Source organism: Varroa destructor, unplaced genomic scaffold, assembly GCF_002443255.2.
Source record: "Varroa destructor unplaced genomic scaffold, Vdes_3.0 BEIS01000003.1, whole genome shotgun sequence".
NCBI lineage: Eukaryota > Metazoa > Arthropoda > Arachnida > Mesostigmata > Varroidae > Varroa > Varroa destructor.
In genome coordinates, this window is record NW_019211456.1 from 56,609,089 (window position 1) to 56,615,570 (window position 6,482).

The following is a 6,482-nucleotide window of genomic DNA, read 5'->3' on the forward strand; positions in this document are numbered from 1 at the left end:
TTCGATGGCGCGAACTAAGTTATGACGTTTTAGTAACAGCCTTTGCAATACGTTTTCGCACTATATTCAATTGGTTCTGCATATGCCAACTATCATTTCGGAAACAGAAAAAAGATGGCTCCGGTAGGCTTTCTATAGGCTGAGCACCCTAATGGCTTCAGTCTAGCCACAGGGTGCCGCTGTCATGCAGGCCACCCTCTCACAAGAGGCAGCATTATCTAGTCGGCCCTCAAACGGAGGATATAAGCATTGCTGTCCTAGCGGTCCTGGCTCACATTTTCAGCATCGCACACGAGGTGAGTGGATCGCTGATTCGCTATCTCGTAGGTACAGAACAAATGTCCGAATTCTGCCACGTAATGCCACTGTCGGGCCGTTCTAACAATCTAAAAACACTGATATAGTCGTAAAACGTGCGTCGAAAGCTATTTCGGTGCTAAAATATTGACGAATGTATACTACGCGTGCCTTTCAATCAAAAGTCACTTACATATAAAACTAGGTAACTTACAACTGAGGTTATGAACGTCTCATGAATGGTGTGTGAAGCGCAACTGAAGTATTTGTCGTGCCTCATTCGGACTGGTGCAGTTTATGACCTTTTTTGACGCTGTGTGTATGTGACTGCATTTGAAGTTTGTTCATTTTTAACCATCACCATTGAGAACGTCACATACTGGTTGAGACTTTACCACCTAACTCCGTTGTTACCACGATACCTACAACGCGTGTATTTTGATGCTACCTGTAGTTCAGGGTCTAAACCCGGCAAACCCAGTGCGCAATTACTTTAGCCGACAACACTTTCTGCTATGTGCATATTATAGTTTATTCAACCTGGCATATCTATTAGTATAAAGTGCTTGTAAACAAATCAAACAATGCCTTTTCAGTCTCACCTAAAGACATTGCTCCCCTTATCTCGCAGGTCCGCCTTTTTCACGTGTGTGTCCTTACGATTTACATTGTGCAGATACATTGTGTGATTTACATTGATAAATCATTTTGACAGTTTTAATCGTGCTCACTTAAATGGCGCAGTCACTGTCGACGTGTAAACCTTCTACTTCCGCCAATAGCACAGTACACGTTATTAATTGAAGAAGCAGACGTTTGTCTGCTTACTTACTTACTCTTACTCAACAAATTATGTCCTATTTTAAATTTTCTGTTCATGACAGAGATGCGTTATAACTTACCATATCTAAAGAAAGTTTCGTGCGGTACCCTTACTAATGATGTGTATGGAATAAACCTTGTAGCAGCAAATTCGAAGAGCGATTGCGTAGTGGTTATTATACATATCGTTGTATATTATTCTTCAGACTGAGCAGAACCTGCGATGTTGCGCGAATAATAAGAGAACCTTGACGAAAAGCAAAAAAAATATATATCATCATGAGCTGCCTGGTCGTGAGCTTGTCTGTGCTGACGTCGTCTAGTCTGAACACTAGGATAGGCTGAACTTGTCAAATACATACCCTGTTACACGTGTCCTGTAATAAACAGTTAGGCCAAGATCATTTATTGTTTAAGCCGAGTGTAGGTAACTCGGTTACATTAACAGATCCACGGAGATTCGCATCGTCGTTTGCTTAAAATAGCCTTTCACCCCTTCGGCGTGGCGTGCCTCACAACTTCCAGCTCCTAAATCTGTTTGGATATTACCACGAAAATTACAAGATGTACGCGCTCACCGTCATATCCACGCAATCTCGATACATGTGTTTGATTTTAGGATATTACTTGTGGTGTTTCTTGCTTCGTAGGCGATATTTCTCCTCTTTTTGCTGAGCCTCAAACGATACATCATTTCAAGTGAGTAGATCTATCAACTTACTGTACCAGTTACTGTGAGAAAAGTCTCTGTGAAAATTGTTCTCTTCAGGTGTCCGTACTCGACCACGATCTATATTCATTTGCCAAACAAAAAAGACGACGTATCTAGTAGGTCAATCTTACGATGAGCATGAATAGCAATTTCAATAGTAAACTAAACGAGACGAAGAATCGGATCAACATTTGAATCTAAAAGAAAGGCTGCTATACGTACGTAATGCTAACCCAAAGAATAGCCGGGATGCGTCACATTCGAACGGGACCGACGGAATTTCCATGACGTAGTCGATAGCATGTTCAGTAAACAAACCTAGTTCAGAAAATACGTTACTGAAGTGAAGAATATACATTGCTGTAACCACTGAACGTTTAAGACAACAATCGTTACCTCGTTAACCTCTTTATAGCCGAAACAGGATCTTCGGGTATCTTGTCATTTCCTGAAGAAACTGTGAAAGGCCCTTCTAATATAACTTATTACCGTCCTGTTTCTATATTCGATCGAAGCTTAAACGCTGAGTCCCGCCTTATGTGCCTTAGCTCCCCTTTATTCAGTCTAATTCTTAGGAAATTTTCAAAATGAAAAAAGCCAGGATTTATTTAACAGCTAAATAGGTATGGTGATATGCTTCATGACCTTTTTATTAACTATATAATGTTACCCTTAACGGGAATAATTTTAATTTTTTCAAAACAGTTATATGCGTTAACTTGTTTGACCTTTGCGAACGAAACAGTTGCAAGGAGCTACATGTGCATAACTGATGAAAAAGGCCTGGGTCGCTCGCAGGTTCGCAATAATTCCACGTACGTAAACGTGGGGAAAAACAGCTACGTACTCGTTGACCACAGCCTATGATATCACAGTGGATTTCTTAAAATTCTGATTGTTCAAAGTACTATAGTATATGTACGTTTGTTTGTTTGTTTGTTTGTTATGAATGCAGGATGTTTTGTACCATGGGGGCATAATAGTTGTAAGGAAGCATTCGATAACTATTTTTCACTCTTTTGTCAAATTTACTGGCATAATTGTCACATATTTATACTGATATATCACCTGAAATTCAATATTAACATTTACCAAACCCAAATTTACCTTTCGACCAACGAACCGGATATTTAGCTAAAATCGGACGTCTTATATTTTCAAAATGATATCAGCTGGGATTGTAGGACGTCACCGACGCTTAATGACAGCGTGCGTGGCAACGTTCGACCGTATCGTTACACTGCCATCATCCATATTACACTTTATGCAGACTTTATCGTCGCTGCAAAATCGCAACTGATAGCGCTACTAAAGTAGGCGCTACCGGGTATAGTACGCGCCTCCGTTTGAAAAATGCCCAAACTTGTTGTTCTAGTTTGATGGCCGGCTCGAAGTAGTTTATGCTAAAAAGAAAACCACAAACACTGCGGTCTTATTTGACTTGCATATTAAGGAACACTAAAGTAAGGGCTCATCTTGCCTCCGAAATATCATCTGTCCATGTCGGCAAAAATATATAGGAGAGAGGGAGAAAAAATGAAATCCTTGAAAGCTTGTTAGAGTTACGCAATATCGGCCTTTTTTTTTTTTTTTTTTTTTTATCGATCATTACGTGTGCTATGCTAAGTAGTCAAGAGCCAAGATTGCTGGCTCGTGCTTTATGGGTATCTCAGCAAAAACAATGAGATTCCTACAGAACTCTGCTGGTCATTCTAAGGGCGATGGAGTCTTTATAATCTGCTGCAAGACCGAAGAGGGTTTTTGCTGGCGGCAGGTCCATGTGGAGATGTCAACTCTCTCCAATCTTTCCCTCCACTGGAGATGCACAAACTTTTACCAATGCTGGCACTTATAGCGCAGCATTGGTAAATGAATCGGCCCCTCAAGACCCAAGAAGTACTTTCAGTGACGTCATCTCGGCCCTCGACGAGGTTCCATCATCAAGTCGAAGACCAGCAGCTGTAAACGAACTTCGAGTGACAATGATTTCATATCATAGAGTAACGTGTAAATTGTGCAGTGTCAGGCTATTATTTTGGATAAATTGGATGAAATGAGCTAAATTGTTAAACGGAAGTGAAAACGGTGGGTCAACATCAATTGACAAGATCCAGCTCCTCGTTCGACAGGGTGAGAAACGTGTAATGAAAAACAGTGTTTGATGAAAAGATAAATACAATGTGCCAGTCGAAACTAAGATCCTGCACCAACTGACTGACATTACAAGCATATTGCATCATTCCATAAAAAAATACCCACTACCGTATGATAGAGAACTAGCTATGTCACTCAGGGTTCTCTAATGATTAATTAGTTGTTAAGACTAGGTAGGTTTTAAACCCTATTTTTTTTTTCAACCTATATATGTTTAATGGCTGCACGAGGCCTTTAAATTGAAAAAAAAAAAAAAAAAAAACGAATTGTATTTTTTTTTATGATCTTCTTAAACATACGTTTTGCTTATTTCCTGCTCGGTGTAACAATGACCCAGCCTTAGTCGAGGCCCCTTCGGTTTCCTGCAATATCCAACTCCGAAGCTAGAGTTAAGTGTTCTTTCTGTGAGCGCAACTTGCTATGGTTGCGTTAAAGGAAGATTCCATTCATTTGCCTGGAGAGTGAGTGATAAAGCCATTAGGTTTTTAACTGATGACTTGAACAATAGCACAGTTGATAATATTTGATAGGTATACTAGGTCTAGCATACTCGCCAAGGTATTCACCTAGCGATATCTATAACTACTACGGTGCATACAACCAAAAAATATATATATATATATATATATATATATATATAGACTAGTTGCGTATCGTGTTGGCAATCTACCTGTGTAATATACAAGTCAACCCGCTGAAGACAAGGTAAGATAATGAAATTTTTAGAAAGTAATATTATATTCTGTGTAAAAAAAAAAAAAAAAAAAGCCAGTTACTGCGCCAAACATCAAGCTAGTATCTTCGACAACGTCGTTAGCCATAGAGCGATTCAAAGTTGTTTGATATGTTTGTTGTCGAAACTTCCGAACTTGGTAAGTGTTCTAAGGGTTACTGAATCGTTAACGAGTAACAACGGATATTAACTTCCTGAAATGTTACTTGGCTTAGTTGTTTTCTTTCAATGAGTTCGTAAGTGTTACACTGAGCAAAAAAAAATAACGTGCAAATACGTTGTGCGTTATTTCTGTGGATGTGTTTATATTGAATGAGCCGTGGCATCATACCAATCGTCGCCCTAGTCGACGGACGAGTGCGCTTTGGTACGCTTGAAAAATCAATATTTTCAATTTTTTTTTTTACAAAATTAGATGTGATTGTTGTATTATTATTATTATTAGTGACTTGAAAGAATGCTCTATATATAATGCCAATCAAATAAGGCCACCTAAAAATATCACATGTTGTAGAGTATGGTCAAAGGCACCTTCGCACCCGAACTAAATATCTACATGCGGTTTTTTTTATGTGAAAGCCGTTTACCTCATTCGAATGATAACAAAAATGATTAGAGAAGCATTTTTTAAGGGTTATGGAAAGGAAGACGCTTAAGGAAACGTCTGGCCCAATGGCTATGCGTTACAGCGTACACAACATTTGAGCCATTACGTGCAACTGGGATGTCCGTTTCGTTCATGAATAGACAAAAATTATTTGAGGTGTATAACGGCAGTTAGTATTACTCTTATATATTTGATGACAATGACGTTGTTGTGGCCACAGACTATTTTACAGTGAAGTTCAATAACTTTCGTAATTAGGAATAGCACGGGGCCACTATATCCGTAACGACCCTGGACGTCGTACCAACCTGAGTGGTTTTAGGACTCGACTGATTTGTGCATAAAAGTATGCGCGCTTCAAATAAACTAACCAGTTCTAGGGAAGCTGTCGGATAAAGTACAATCTGAGATTTTCGGTGGTAATGTTTAATATGTTTACAGACGTTCTGGCAAAAGATTGCACGAGCTTCATGTAATTCAGTACAAACACCTCAGCAAAGTATCTGTGTGGACCGTGGTCTCCATCCACTGTGCTGGCTGGAAACCGCGGTCTGTATTTAATCAGCTAGATTACTAAAAGACGACAGTGTAGTGACGTAACTTAGAAGAAAATGTTGGTCCGGGTTCGGGAATGGATGAGAACTATGTGTCATGTGGCAAAGTGTGTCTTTAAGATGTTTATCGTCAACGGTGTTGAAATTCTCTTATGGCTTGAAAGTTCACTCGACTTGAATCAGATCGAAAACGTGTGGCATTATGTCAAAGGACGGGTTCAGGAATGGGCAGGGGATTACGAACATCTTACAACCTGAAAATACAGTGCTGCAAGTATAAGCCCAGGACCCGGGCGTCACGGGGATTGTGCAAAAGTGCGTTCTGAGAATATCAAACTAAGTTGCAGCAGTGATCGCAGTCAGGGTGAAGAAACCACGTACTAGCCCGTGTAAGTGCTTTTCTTTCTACTGCAGCCTAAAAATACTTGTCTAGCAACGGGATCGTCGCGTTTGCTATCATAAGAACACAAACAAAGGTAGCATTCACACAACTAAAAACGCACGAGATATTTAGTTGCAGTTGCTGAGTTATCTCTTATCTAATTCGAGATTGTGTGACATTTTTAGGTGGCGCTATTTAAATAGCCAAGGACTAAATATACA

At 39.6% G+C, this 6,482-nt stretch overlaps 1 protein-coding gene across 6 annotated transcripts in view; it reads left to right on the plus strand.

The window, feature by feature from the left end:
- The first annotated feature begins 215 nt into the window (after positions 1-215).
- Positions 216-6,482, plus strand: part of LOC111246299 (uncharacterized) — a 14,610-nt gene continuing 8,343 nt past the window's right edge. For 2 of the 6 annotated variants that reach the window (XM_022795653.2, XM_022795655.2), the window contains exon 1: positions 3,609-3,961. The gene's annotated coding sequence lies outside the window, so the exon portion shown is untranslated. Of the gene's footprint in view, positions 297-3,606; positions 3,962-4,543; positions 4,691-6,069; positions 6,269-6,482 lie in introns of those variants that run through there. The other 4 variants (XM_086984847.1, XM_086984849.1, XM_086984848.1 and 1 more) reach the window with 4 other exon arrangements.